The following is a 15,957-nucleotide window of genomic DNA, read 5'->3' on the forward strand; positions in this document are numbered from 1 at the left end:
ACGAGGCCTGGCATGGATCTTTTCCATCCGAAGTAAGATGTGCCACTATACCAGTCACCAAGAAAAGCTTTACGAAGAGGTGAGGGGATCTGGAAAGGGACGAAAAGCTGCACATGACTGTCGGTCACTTGGGTACCAGTCTTACAACAGAGGGTATGCGTGGTATGCTTCTTGGTGCAAATATTGAAGTAGCTTCAGCCGCAAAAATGCAACAGACCTGCAACAAAGTGGGAAAAATTATCACAGAAGTGAATAAAAACAGCATGAAGAAAATAAGGCAGAATATTCAAGAACTTAATGAAAAATGTGGACTTCCTGATACTGCTATCAGAGCGGAAAGAGATGCTCGGTATAATAATGCCACCTTCAGTGCCATTGGAAAAACCCAATTCCAAGCTGTCACCCAGGTGATTTATACCGTAAGTGAAAATGTAACTCAGAGAAAAAATGTTGTGGCAGTGTTCTGTGGGAAGAAACTCTGCAAGAAAGGCACACGCCTACGAAGCAAAGGAAAGGAAATACCTGCCCAGGACACGAAGACTGCACTGCAACCATTCCTCCGTAGACCACCAATGGAGATGAGAAGAGAAGGGCTGCAAACTGTATCGGGGAGTTAAAAAGTGATGACCGTCCACTCGTCATTTCCCCTCTAACCAGTGATGGAGATAAAGCCGCTGCGTCTGGCGCATCTGAAAATCAAGGACATGTGATGGAAAACCTTAAAGACTTGCGTCACTTCTTTGACTCTCAAAGAAAACAGACTGCTAAGGTTCCATTCAGCAGTGACATGTTTCTGGGGAGAACCAAAGCTATAAGAGAATCCATGCAGAGAAGATTTCCCTTGGACCTGAAGCTTCGATGCAGGACATAGTACGAGAATCGCTACAAACACTACTCCGGAGACTTACCTTTGATGAGTCGGGCTATGTCCACTGCTGTGGGTTCCATCATAAGCTGCTACCAAGGACTGTGCGGGAAGTGCTGTCAACTTTATTCCTTTTCCTGTCGTGGACTGAAAAGCAGTGAGTTGAAATCTTCAGTGTTGTCTAGTGACTTTGTATTAAACATGACAGAAAAAGACAAATGTTTGTTAAAAGACTGTATATATTTGACTTTAGGACCAAGTAATCTTGATAGAATTAAATATCATACTTGTACACAAAGATCTGAATCGCTGAATAGGGCATATTTAAAATCAAATTCAAAATGTATTACAAGTAGTAGAAATTTTGAAAGTAGAATACATAAAGTTGTGCACTCACTGAATAGGGGTCATGGATTGATTGATTGATTGATTGTATTTTGTTTAACGTCCCTCTCGAGAATTTTTTTTTTATTAACTTGTTTTTCTTACCTGTCTGATGAACACAACAAAGGTTACAGAGGTGATTTGTAGAAATACGGGTGTCGAAACTCTCCGTTGATGACCAGACTGCATGCCGCATTGTAAACCCGCCATTATTGATTTTTAAAATTAAAACTGTAGATCTAAAAAATTGCCGAAAAGAAAAAGAAATTATCTCTTTATATATAGAACTACAATTGAGTATTATTAAATTAAGTTCATTTTGATTGGCTATTTCCTTGCGTAAGACCTTTAAATCAGATATGTTGAACTAAGTAAGTGAACTACATAAAAATAATCCAAAAGCCTATTGGGATATGCTATCAAAATTAAGAAACGATAGAGACACTAAAGTTCCTGCTGACTTAATAGCCCCAGATACATGGCTAGATCACTTTATAACACAATTACTCAATGTGTTCGGATTACTTAGACTTTTGTAAGTTTATAGTTTTATTATAAAATCACAGCAAAGGCAAAACAATGGTACAGAAGAAAAGTTCAATGGCTGCCGGTATCGGAGCTAAGGTGGTGAAAGCTGTTGATACTCAGTGTACACATCTTTTTGTAAGAGGGGAATCACATATTTGTTTATAGCAATTACTTAGTATCACTTCATTAACACACTGATATAGTCCGCCCCTCACGAAAGTAATGTCTCCCATCTCCTTATAGGATACGACAATGTCCTTTGTTTATGTGAACATCGGAGAACTTGTACATTCTTTGGTTAATTAGATCGGTGCATCTTTATCCAAAGTCTGATTGGAAAGTGTCAATGTTTGTGAACAACACATCGTAAAAACAAACTGTCCGTTAAATAAAGACGTTCTCCTTATTATAACCAATCTCCCAGAGTTTGTAAACAAGTTCATAATTAAAGGTAAATGTCCGTTGCTTTACACACTGATAGTATCAATTATAATTCATAACACAATAATAGAATACACTGTATAAATAAGTACACTATACAAAATTAATATATCAATTAAAATTTATAATTTACTCGCTCATTGTGTTACACAATGTCAAAACCGTTTACATTACCAAAATCCACATTGCGAAGAAAAGTTTACAGTAACTTCATTCAAATTCAAAACATAAATAGTAGCGCTCCATATATGTACAACTTTAAGAGAGTGTTTATAATTTATAAATTAAACGAGACTTACCTGGACGTTGAAGTTTGATTGGGATTCTACTCGAATTCATCACTTAAAAAAAGGAGGAATCACATGATAGTGCTAGCTTATCAGATCTCAGTGCAAGTCCAATTTCACAGCCGAAGAAAGTCTATAAGAAAAAATTCTAGGGAGGGCAAATTACAATTTAAAAAAGGGGAAGGGCATGTGATTCCTCCATTTTTTCCAATGATGAAGTAGATACGGTTTTAAGACAAGGAGCAATAGTATTGGTTGTGACTGCACTGTATGGTTTTTGTTAGCTGATATCAGATCTTTAGTTACACTGATGTGCTTATACAAATGATACACTACAACTAACGATCATGGTACATGTAGTTGATGAGGTCATTTACTGATAAATGTATACCTACAATATTTATACCCCACACAAGTTGCTGGGGGGGGGGTATAATATTTTTGACCCGTCCGTCAGCCAGTCAGTCCGTTAGTCATTTTTTTTTGTCAGCGCAACTCCTCATAAACCGATGCACAGAATTTCGTCAAACTTTCCAGATATTTAGGACACAATATTTAGATGTGCATATTACCAGGAAATTCCGATTCCTTTATTTTTCTTGGAATTTCGGCACTTTTCAACTTAGATTTTTGGCCATAACTTGAATATAGAGATGAACAGTTTGTCAGCGCATTTCCTCATAAACCGTAGCACAGAATTTCGTCAAACTTTCCAGATATTTAGGACACAATGTGTAGATGTGCATATTACAAGTAAATTCCGATTCCATTATATTCCTGGGAATTACGGCACTTTTCAACTTTGATTTTTGGCCATATCTTGAATATATAGATGAAAAGTTTGTCAGCGCAACTCCTCTTAAACTGCTGCACAGAATTTGGTCAAACTTTGCAGATATTTAGTACACAGTGTGTAGATCTGCATATTACCAGGAAATTCCGATTCCATTATTTTTGCCCTAAGAGTTTTGCCTATTATTGAGGAAACTTTCGAGCTAAGATATAAGGAAATCCACTGGAATCAGCTTTTGTAATGAAATTTTATGTGAAATATTTTATGACCTTAAAAGACCCCTAATGATTTTGAGATCATAATATGAATGATTTACACACACACAATCTTGGATAGATCCTCCCCCCCCCCCCCCTCAAATTGGTGCTTTGCCTTAAATAATTTCATAAGTACAGATTGATTAATGTTTTACGCCGAATCGGCACTATTTCAGCCATATATCGGCGAATGATAAGTACAGTATATGTACAAATCCATAAAAACAAATTCATATGACATCATAATTTTGTTTCCATCAATTATTTAAATGTGTAAATTGTCACGTGTTGGACATGGACTTACACTCATTAACAAGTCGAAATCACTGAGGAATTTAAAGAACAGTTTGTCTGCATAACTCCTGCACCGAATTTCCTGAAACCTTGTAGGTATTTCAGACATAGTGTATAAATTTGTATATTACCAAGAAATTTGGATTCCATTATTTATCTAGAAACTTCAGCCCAATTAAATTTGTAACATACAAAGATTTGAATGTCCTTGTATGCAAGAAGTTTTGATGTGATGATTTTTGCAAGTAATGCCCCTTTTTGAATTATACTGCGTATTTAAAATGCACTGTGCCATTCATTACGTGTTGCATTGTCGAGTGTTGGGGGAGCGTGGGGTATGTGAGCTTGCTCACTTTCTCTTTCAGTTAAATTAAAATGATACTTTGAATTATTTTTAAAATTAAGAAAAAAAGATTTAAAAGTTTATAAGTCGAGTTTGCTCTTGCGTATCAATTCAACTAAGAATCATAAACCCCATATACAAGTGATAAGGCTATATTGCTCCATAGAAAATTTGACAATAGAAAAAGTTAGTGTCATCATGTTTATCTTACTTGTACATTAACTTAATGCAAAATGTATTTAATAGCTAAATGTATTCAATATAAAATATATTGGTATCATGAAGTGTAAAATAATCTTGTAATGCATGTAAAAATTCAGTTTTTTACAAATTAACAGAAGAAAAAGTGGAACTCAAACCAACTCAGTTCCTATGAAGCTCTTCAACATTGAATCATTATATGCCGGAGCTTTTCGCATTATTATTGGCAGTTTGACAAAGTTGTAAATGCAGTAAAGGAATAAATTAAGATTTGACGAGGGAGACTGTAACCGTTTTATATGAAGCTATAGCAGCAACAGAAACAGCAAAGAAACATTTACTCACAAGGTGCGATTTAACTTAAAAGGAGAAATTCCTCACAGGGGAAGGCAAAATGCTATATTTGATATTACGTGATCACTTTATATACAAAGGTTGAGGTTCGTAACCTCAGGGAATTTTATTAAAGCTAGAACGTATCTGGTCGTCGGTAGAAGTGTTGGAAGTGTGTCTTCAGTTTCTTTTTGGTGAGCTTGTTTAAGGCTTCTCCAGCGCAGTGAAAGTCCAAATTTGGTCCCGAGACGTGTTCCACAATTTTTACAAATCTGCATGCCATTCGTATGCGTGTTTTTCTTTGCTCTGGTGTACTTGGTTTTGGTCTAAAAGTAGCGCTGGTGGATTGCTTCTTTAAGGCTGTAAGGGACTGCTTCACCGGGAGAGAACAACCAGGACTCGGCGGCTCATGCCAAATAGAAGAGTAGTGTTTCAATGGCCTTCCTTTCCGTCAATCTTTGCAAGTTAATAAATGTTATAAATTTCAGCCACCACTGAATGATGGATGTCTTCCCGTCATATTTTTCCAACTTTACTTTTGGGGTGGCTGTGGGAGACAGTGCTGTGTGAGGTCGTCTGAAGCTCCCTTGCCTTAGTTGCTATTGGAAGTGCTGGATCTTCTCCTCTGTTCATTGTTTCTCCATCTCCGTCATTCTTTTGATGGATAGCCGATAGTTCTTTTTCCCTTTAATTAGGTCAATGATCTACTTTTTTGCTTTTGGCTTCTGTGCATTTCGAAAATACCTCAATTTTTCACACTATGACCAATATTTTCTTTAATAACAAAATATTACACAACTCTTTAGATAGTGAAATACAGTAGAGATGGAATAGTTTAACTACATAAAAGTAAACAATTCGAGTTTGAACTTAAACTTGTTAATTATTCAAGTTTGAATTTCCTTAGTCAATTCTCTATTTTTTTTTACCATATTTAATTTATTATTATAAAAATCTGAATGATAAGAACCCTTAACTTTTTACAACTTCAATTTACCTTTGTTGTCCTTATTCTGCTGGTATTAAAATTATACAGTGATCAACGTATTGAGATATGTTGTCTCGAAAAGATTTAGTGCATTGGTTGGATGAAGTCCATTGGCTAATTTTGAGTAATAATAACGTTTTCTTGTTCCAGCTCGTTTAATGGGTACGTTTACTTCCAAAATTGTGTGCAGATATGGAGTTGAGTAGTTGGAAGCTGAATTTATTCTAATGATATTGCGATTGATTTCTTGTATGTTTGCATTGATGATATTTTGCATTTCGGGGTATTTTGATTCATATTTTAATACATATGTTTTTTCCTTGAAGTTTTCTCGTTTGATTCCACTTTTCAATATTCATAGTAGGTATTGTTGAAAAAAAAAAAAATTAACTTGTTTTCATTTTTCTCAATTGTTTCTTTCATTTTTTCAATGCGAGTAATAAATTCTGTCATGTTGATATCTTCTTTTTGTAACTGCTCATAATCATTGTCTTGTTTGGGATCTTTGAAAAATTGGTAAAAAAAAAGGTGTTCAGGAAATTAAAGTAAATAATTGTGTGCTATTTTGGTTAAAATTGCCTACATTTTCTCTTCATATTGCAATTAGAAGTTGGGCATTGGATTCTTTTCCTTGTGTTTTTGCTGTTCTTGTCTTCAGATCTAAGGCGAAAAAGAATTATAGACATACAAATAAGAAGTAAATCTAAGTTAAAGTTTACATTAAAGTCCATGAAAATATTAGCAGATAAATGATATTTGAACAACTTTAAAAATTCTTTATATCTTTATATTAGAGTCTTACGTTATATATCGCCATTTTTGCGATTCATGGCTCGTCCAGCCATGTATCCTCCTTAGGTGGTCAGCTACACAAGACTTTGGTAAGCGGCATTCCGGACATACGGCATATTTTGCTGATAATCATATATAAGATAACCATTTTTATTACTAACTTTATAGTGCCAAAGACAGTTTTGTTTTATTTCCACATTAGTAACCTTAATATTAAGCACAAAATCTTTTTCAGCTAAATCTCTGTAAATTATCCTTTTTAAGTTTTCCTTGTGATTTGAAATACCTTGTTTCGGCTTTTTTCAGAGGCAGTCTTGCTTTCGTTGTCTGATAATTGATACATAAGTACATAGAGATATCTAAGCTACATTTACTTATCATTATTCTCTATATTATATCAAATTAACCAAACTTTTCTACAAAATACAAAGGACAAACATTAATAAGCTAAGTACCATAAAACAGCATATATTTAAATGATTTAAAAGATTCATGTTGTGTTTACTTCCTTCTCCACAGAATAGGGTTTAAACTCATGTTCTAATATCTAATGTTCATCAGATATAAATAAAAAATGTTGAGCATTCAATTAAATAATTTTGGTACGACACCCTTTCAATTTAATTTTCACTATAAAAGATCAACGAAATGGTCTAATGGCCTCCGTTTCTGTATTTTATGAGGTTTTCAGATATTTTCGAGTTCAGAGACAAATTTTACTTACTTTTAGCACTTTTGGATAGAATTTCCACTGACTTCCCCTGAGTATCCGACATACATTAACATGCTTTGTTTCTTAATTCTCTTTATTCTTTGACACACACCCTCACAAACGCACAAAGAGAGAGAGAGAGAGCGTTATCTAATATGAGATATGATCCCATCCCCAAAATACCTTTCCTTCTTTTCTTTGGTGACTGTATATCATCATCTTGAAAAATAAAATATGTTTTAATCAATTTTTCAACTTTCATGTCAATTGCATAAATAGCTATTATAAACTAAATAGATAAAGTTTAGCAAAACAACATTTAGTTTAAATGAAGCTTTAATGTATATTTTTAAATGTAGTTTGGGGTTGGGGTTCGAAATAGTAACATCTTTCTGGACATAATACCCAATTTTACCTGTTTTGTCTCTTCCTCTTTTTCTTTCTTTCCTATGTCTGGGTTTCGGTTCATCTATGAAAATATGTTTTTATGTCTTACATTCAGGTAAATAAAATTCTCAATGAAAATTTACCATATACTTGTTTCGTGTATTAAAATCATTACAGAATTTTATAATGTTAACAACCCCCCCCCCCAAAAAAAAAGCCATTAACTTATTCAGGGTCACACAAACATGGTACAGTATACTAGTATTACATTATAGATTCGATTTTAGGAGTAGTGTTCCTGATTCTAGAACTATAGACTTATAAATTTACCTTTTTTGTCTCTGTTTTCTTTTCTATCCTTTCCAGCTTTGGGCTCCAGATTATCATCTGTGAAAATTCGACGGACTTTATATAACTCACATTGAGGTAAGAAATAATTCCTAATGAAAAACTTCCATTTACTTGTTTCCTTACAATAAAATTATTACAACATTTCATGATAATATGAGCAATAACAAAAATTTTTACCTATTTAGTATTACAACCATGACACATGGCTAGTTTACATGGTAGTGTACGGAATAGTAATGAACAATGTATGCAGACAGTATTGACTGACACTATAGCTACCAGAACCATCTTTGATTTCTCATTGTCTGGGTCTCTATAATCATTTGATCCGCATCGCCAAGTGGTAGGAGCAAAGGTCCCACTCTGCATTAGCGCTGCGGCAATAGGAGCTGATCCTTACATCGCGTGTTCGAATCTCATTTTGGGACATGGAGACCGGTCCTTCGGGTGAGAACGTATAAACCGAAGGTCAAGTTTCATGGCAGGAGTGACACGTTAAGGAACCCTCACTGCTTTGCAGAGGTCTGTTGCAAAGGTTTTACTTTGTAGAACTACACCTAATGTCGGTGCCGCCACGATAGGATTAAAATAATCTTGAAATGAAATGTATGGAGATAACGAACAGTATTCAAGCTCAAAAGTCCATTATACAATACAAAATAGGGGCAGAGCAAACACGGACCTCCAAACATCAGAGGTGGGATCAGGTGCCATGGAGGAGTGAGCATCCCCTGCCGACCGGTCACACCTGCCGTGTGCTCCTTGTCATGATCGGGAAATAACGGAAAAATCCGTCGACAATTCAGTTTGTAAATAATGGCCTAACAATTAGTATGAAAAACGTCAGTCAGCATTTGACTCAATGAGAAATTGTATTTGCTGACAAGGTCATTGTATCGACCATAGAACTTACGAAATGATGACTTTAAATGAGACAGCTGATATTCTTGTTTCATCAACTTATTTGTCAATAATTTACCTCGTTTTAGAAATTGTACATACGTAGAGCATGCTCTTGCGTATCGAATCAACTGAGAGATATATACCCCGTATGCAGGTGATGAAGGTATATTGCTGCATAAGTAAGGGAAGTTGACGATTGAAAAGTTAAAGTCATCACGTTTATCATAAAGCTTGGTTGTTAGATTACCATTAACGTCTTTTTCAAGTAAAATATCCAAATATGAAACAGATGTGTCAGACTCTGTCATATCTTTTATCTCAAGTTCACCAGGATATATCGTATCGACATCAGAATGAAAGTAGCCATTGTTAATTGACAATACGTCCGCAGGTAGGTTAAGGCTTCCTGTAGAATATGACAGTGCACTCTGTGCCTTCACATCTCTGAACTACCAAAATATGACGTCATAATGGAAAATGACGTCAGGTCACTGCAAACTTGAGGTGTTATGACAGGGAGAGTGTCATGAACTTTACACTTTATTTCAAACTGCATGTAAAATGCTAGATAGCTATTGCAAAATTCACGGGTCGTTAAAGGTTTTTTTAAGTCTTGTATGTCCGAATATTTTAAAAATACACCGCTTACCTACCCTTGATTGAAATTCATCATGTTCAAAATGCTTATGAAAAATATACTTTTGAAATGTACTCTGTTTTATATCCGTGGTTGGAGGTAGAATTTATCTTGTGTGTATAAAAGCGTCTGGCGCAGGTGATTAATGAGGATTAATCTAAGAATTTATTTGGAAATCTGTAAGAAGAGGTTATTCTGTAACTGAACCTTGCTTGGGTAAAATGTGTGTTGGCTTTGTTTTAATACAGATTACGATATTGTGTGGAAAATACCCTCAAATTTGTAGGTAAGTTGAATTTCTCAGGAAATATTTTGTACCCAAGTAATACTATGACTTTTCCCAAGCACATTTCGGATACACAAGGATACGATGAGTTTATTTATATAACACAATGTTAATAATTATTGTGTTAATCAGCTGCGCCGAAGCGATTTATATGAAACACTTCAAAAAATTATAAATGACCGTCACGTGATCAACAAAGTCATGTGATATCATAACAAATATGCTAATATATAGCCGAGGAAACCCTTTATATAAATTGGAAGTACTAAAGTTCAATACTTATAAATTAAATCCAAAACCGACCTTGCAATGACATATTATGTTTTGAGCGCATTTTAAAGCTTCGGGAAGCCTTAACATAGCTGCGTCGTCGATATATCTAAATGTCGAGTTGAACGTCACAGCAAGTGTTTTCTTCTTTTCACGTACAAGATTTTGGACAAATTCTGCTTCATATGAATACAAAAAAGGTCTGCTAATAACGGGGCGCAATTGGTACCCATAGGTATTCCAATAGATTGCTGGAAGACCTGGTCTCCAAAAACCACATAGATATTGTCAATCAGAAACTCAAGCATCTTTTTAATGTCAACTTCAGAGTACTTGTGTGTACAATCAGAATGTTAATTTTGCAAATGACCAATGACAAGGTAAGTATATTTACGAGTTCCATTTTTATTGAAAAAGCAGCTGTCAATGATATCAAAAAGCCTGGACTTTAATTTATCGTGGGGAATGGTTGTGTATAAAGTTGAAAAGTCGTAAGTTTTTAAGCTTTTGATTTTGGTAAGATCTTGTGATTTCAAATTTTCCAAAAGTTCCTTGGAATTTTTAAGTATCCATATCTGATTTACACCACTTCTCGAATATATTGTTGCACAGTACTCTTGAAGTTTATCCTTCACCACTGTTAATATCTTAGTGAGGAGTAAAGATAGAGGCTTGGTTGAACATTTACTGGAACCCGCTATGTATCTTTGTTTGTAAGGATTTTTATGAAGTTTCGGAATCCAATATAAATATGGTAATTCGAATTCATTTTGGTTGTTTGGAATATTAAAAATATTCAAAACTGACATATGATTTTGAAGAATTTCTTCCTTAGAAAGGGAACTATGAGTATAAGTTGGATTACCACTTGTAGAATTAAATCCAAGTTCCTCTAAAATACATTTAATATAATGAGCCTTACAAACAAAGACAATGTTGTTACTTGCTTTGTCAGCAGGGACCAGTACGTACTGATCATGTAACCTATCTAATTCTTTTTTCACTTCTGGATTATTGAATACAGAAGGATAGATGGTTTTCATATTGCCTCTCAATCTTTTAATGCGCGATTTTAACATGCATCTGATACATTTAATCCATTCTGACAACTTTTTCAAGTCTTGCCCATTGCCTCCACAGAATCCATAATATTTATGAAATTCTTACGCCAGTTGAAGGATCTGGGTTCCCTAAATTTAAGACCTTTTAAAATTAGTGATCTTAAGGCCCTCATTATTAAATATATTTACGTCACCAGTAATAACGTGTCCAGCAGGACTATAGTTATAGGGCGAAGAAGAACATGAACACGATGGAGGATTATGTTTCAGATATTCGATATCCAGGCCCTGTAAAGTTTTCTTGTAATTAAAAAGTTTGGAAGCAATAGTCGATGTATATTTGTAGGAAATACAAGGTGTAGTCTTTAGCTTGAAATATGGTGGAATACAAGACTGGACCCTTTCGTGATTAAGAATATTACTTATATTAACCGCGTCAATTCCTTTGTTGACATATTGAAGTTTACGGAAAAAACGGAATGTTTTAGCTGCATTTTCTTCAGTAAAACGCGGGGGTTTAAAAAACCTATGATTGGCAATATCCATAACTACAGATCCTAGTCTATATTCTGGTGTCGAGGAATCAAAAAATGGGCTTTCCTTGACCTTTTCAAGAAGACTATTTAAACGTTTCAAAGGGACAGAGCAAAGTTTGGTGCGAATATGATGTAGACCTAACTATTGATTTACGTAAGGTAGTAATGAATCAAAAGAGACATCGTGTATTAAAGGTTTATTTTGTGAACTACGCACTCTAACTCTTAACTCTCGCCTACATTTTATCCCTATCTATTCAGTTTAAATAGCATTTTGGCCATTAAAACTTTTTTGAATGCAAAGAAGAGTTCATTACTATTTGATTTATATTTTTAAAAACAATCAAAGAATTAACTCCCTTTTTAACATCTCTTTTTCATTAGGGTAGTAGAAATTTTATCCATTGAAATCAGGCTTTAAAACATCGCAAGAATTTCAAATATGCACGGAAAAATATAATGACTCTTAAAACTTTGCGTATGTTAGAGTTGATTGAATGTTGTTTAACGTTCCATTCGAGAATTATGTTAGAATAAGTACATGTATAAGAATTTTCTTTTAATTTGCTATCTCATTAGAAATTGGTTGAAATAGAAATTGATGTTGGAATGAATTTTAGTCCTTTTGCTAGTTGAACATATTCGTTGTCCTTTAGTTGGTATTTTGGCAAGTTGAGGACAAATTTTCGTGCCTCGGCTAGGTGTTTAACTTTTTGACACGTCTGAGGTTAGCATCGTAGGGTTTGACTCGTTCCTTTGTTTTAGTGTCCTTTTTCCGTCTATTAAAACGCCTTGCCATTGTAATAGAGGATATGATTACCGAGTTTGCAAGTTATTGAGGCAACAAATGAATTTCGTCTACTACACTCGTGGACGTTGTAACAGAGAAGTTAAGCTAGCCCGCCTAGTTATCCGAGTGATGGTAGAGGGTTTTGTAGTATTCTAATGCACGGATAAAACTTCAGAAACTTCAATTTACTGGAGTAACACGTGACCTATGTCACGCCTGCCTGGTATCGAATGAAATCAATTCAAAAATCAACTATAATGTGGACAGTCGTGCGTGCTATTAATTACATTACTTGCTCAGTAATTGTACATCAGTCATTCTCACTAAAATAGTCAGGATTGATTATTTCTGCTGTCATATACAATTCCATTGTTAGTATGTTTATTTTTCGTGTAGTTTGGTAGCCATACTTGTGGTCCTGTTGGCTTTTTCCTTGGGAAGACCGATAGGTTTCCTGTTTCCGAGGTCTGTCATTAGTAGTGTAAGATAAGGAGTTTAGTTTGTCTCGGAATTCCTTAGTATGCAGGGTGTTTATTTTAACGATAATTTCATCAAATTGCCTTTGTTCATTGGTAAAGTCTGTAGTTACTTTCCTCAAATGTTGAAGAGCTGATCCTCTGAAATTGTAGATAGTTGCTTCATTTTTCTCTCATGTCGTCGTCAATATAACTGAAAACAGCCTGTGCAGACTCCTTGACTTTGTTTTCTGCAGCTTGTTTCCAGAATAATTTAAATTTTTCATTCTCTACTCTTCTAAGATTTAGAGAACAGGAAATTCTTTTTGCAGAGAATACGGAGGATACCGACCTGTGCTTAGGCTGTAGTTGATGCTTGATGCTTTCTTTTCTTTTTGAGAGGATTAGTCGTATATCTAGCTTCTTTTGGATTTCTTTGAGATCTCTAGATGAATTCTAATAATTCCAATCCAGGTCCGGAATGATGGATGCCGTCTCTTGATTTCCCTGTATATCATCAAGCAGAAACTCGAACGCTGTATTTTTATATTTATTTAAGAGACAGTCTTTTGGGGCGTTTTAGCATATTCTTGGTTGAGGTGAGTTGTGGTGAGACATGAATAATATACAGATCTTCTTTTGGTAGAATTTATACCGTCCGGTATTGGTTTCTTTCAAGTGACAAATTTATTACAATTAAGCGGATCTTAGATTTGGTAAAAACAATGTGTTAGATGATGCTTCAAGGTGGGATGAATGACCCTAGACAATATAGGGATGTGTGATTCAAGACGGTTTAGTGGGATGGGTCATGACGTCAATGTTCCCAAGTAAAACCCCAGACTATATCCCTCACTACTGGATTTCGTAATCTTCATGGTCCTTATAATGACCTAGCTAGCAAATAAACCGGTAACCTATCATTGGGTCTTATTTTCGCTGACTTAATCTTAATTTGGAGCCCTTCACCGGTATATGGTGACGCCTGTATATGAGTGAAAAATTCTCGAACGGGTCGTAAAACAACATATAATCAATCAATGTGCCGTTTTAACACTGATGCAACTGAAGTATAAAGTTATTGGAAATTTTCAAAAGGGATTTAATTGGGGGACACAAAAGTACAGTAACAAGAATTTTAAAGAAACTTTCTCATGTACCAAATTTAAATCAAATATAAATTTCACTCTTTCAAACAATGCAAACAGCTGTCTCATGTGACAATTTTGACATTTTACTGTATTGCAATTTGGATTGAAAAATCCAGTATCTTTGTTGCCAGCAATACACAGGGGAGGAAATTGCACGATACAGAGTCAATGCTCATTGTACTTGTAACACTGATGGCATCAGTTTCTCCCGCTTTTACGAATCCAAGATCAGCGGTCTCTTGAATGTTGGTGTTCGGGCAAGTTGTGATAGACTTAATGCTGTCAAAACTGCGAGGCGATACAGCTTTGAATTTGTAGGACTTTCCAAGATCCAACTGGTCAATGTGCCTGTCCAAAGCACAGACTTGGATTGTGTCCGAGTCATCTGCTACCGTGACAAGACTTTCTTATTATTTCGCCTATAAAGATATTGATTTTCAGGTGCCGAATTCATTGTAAAGTCATCGTTTAATTTTTCTAAGTAACTTTAATCTTACAAGTTATTCAAGATGCTGGTGTTTGAAAATTTAATGAAAATAAAAATGTAGAGATAACACTTTTCAGAAGACTAAATCTAAGATACATAAATTTGTGTGGCAGAGATGAATGCCATTCAACAACACCTCCAATCTTCAATGGGCATATAAAAAATGTACTATGTCCTCAGTTTCAGAATCTGTGTTCTATCATCGTTTAAAATCCCTAGTGCCCATATAAGATCACTCCATCGTGTATCTGCAGCAGAAAATTACATAAACCATGTTGGTAGACCAAGCTGTCGTATCATTGCAAAAACATCTTCCTTGTTTCAAGATAAGAAGGAAAATTTCTCAACCGTTGGAATACTGTAGATTCCTTATTTTTCGCGAGTACTTAATATCGCGAAATGGCTCTTTAACGTCAAATCGCGAGAACAATAATTCGCGAATGGGCGGTTGATCAAGAGAGTTCGCGAGTGGTGCTTCTCGCGTAATTGCGCGATAATTAATTCCTCGCGTATATTTAGGAATCTACAGTACATAAAACCCCTCATTGTGTCTAACAATGTCGTTAATTTGATCAGGATTTCGTATTTCATTTGCTCTAAAGATTTTAACCTTTGTTTTGCATTAAGAGCTAAATTGCATTTGTCTGTTATCTGTTTAGTGGAATCTTTTTTAATTTGAAAAACAAGTTTGGTACTGACTGTACAGCACGTCTATCAACACTTCACAATTCCCATTAGGCAACATCAGCATATAAAACGGGTACTTGACGCTGATCGTTCTCTACTCTACCACAAAATATTGTTGGAAATGACAAATATTCAGCCATATGATCTTGATACAAACTAATTGAACGTTGTCCCTCTCCTGGAGCAAATATAAAGATCTTATTCATTTGACATGGTCATTTGACTCACTGTCTAGTAGTGTATCACAATTTCCATCCTTACCACTACCATCAACTTCACAGAATTCGTCAGAGTCTGATTCATCTGATTGGTCATACATTGTTGAATCTTGATTGGTGTAGACCTCAATCTATAAACTCTCTCATTAATTCGCTCTATATTGGTAAGCTCATGGAACCAGTTGTTATCTATGTTTATGTTTGAATTCTGATACAATTCGCTGTTTTTCATTAACCAATATAAAGCAATCGAAATCTTTGTAGGTGGATATTTTCATGACAATAAGATTTTCCTTTTTAAATTCACAGGTATTGTGATATTTTCATCAAGTCTATTAATTTTTGGTTGTATGCCAACTGGTACATATACAAAAATTTTCCTTTTACAGAAACCGATCAGGGTAGCCTAGTGATGGGCGCTCGCTTCATGATCGGGAAGCCTGGGCTCGATTTTGACTCGCCGCGCCGCGTCAAACCTAAGACGAAAATTCTCGAATGGGACGCTAAACAACATACAATC

Source organism: Saccostrea echinata, unplaced genomic scaffold (genome assembly GCF_033153115.1).
Source record: "Saccostrea echinata isolate AGI-Se365-2 ecotype Australia unplaced genomic scaffold, CSIRO_AGI_Sech_v1 ptg000005l, whole genome shotgun sequence".
In the NCBI taxonomy this organism is placed as follows: Eukaryota; Metazoa; Mollusca; class Bivalvia; order Ostreida; family Ostreidae; genus Saccostrea; species Saccostrea echinata.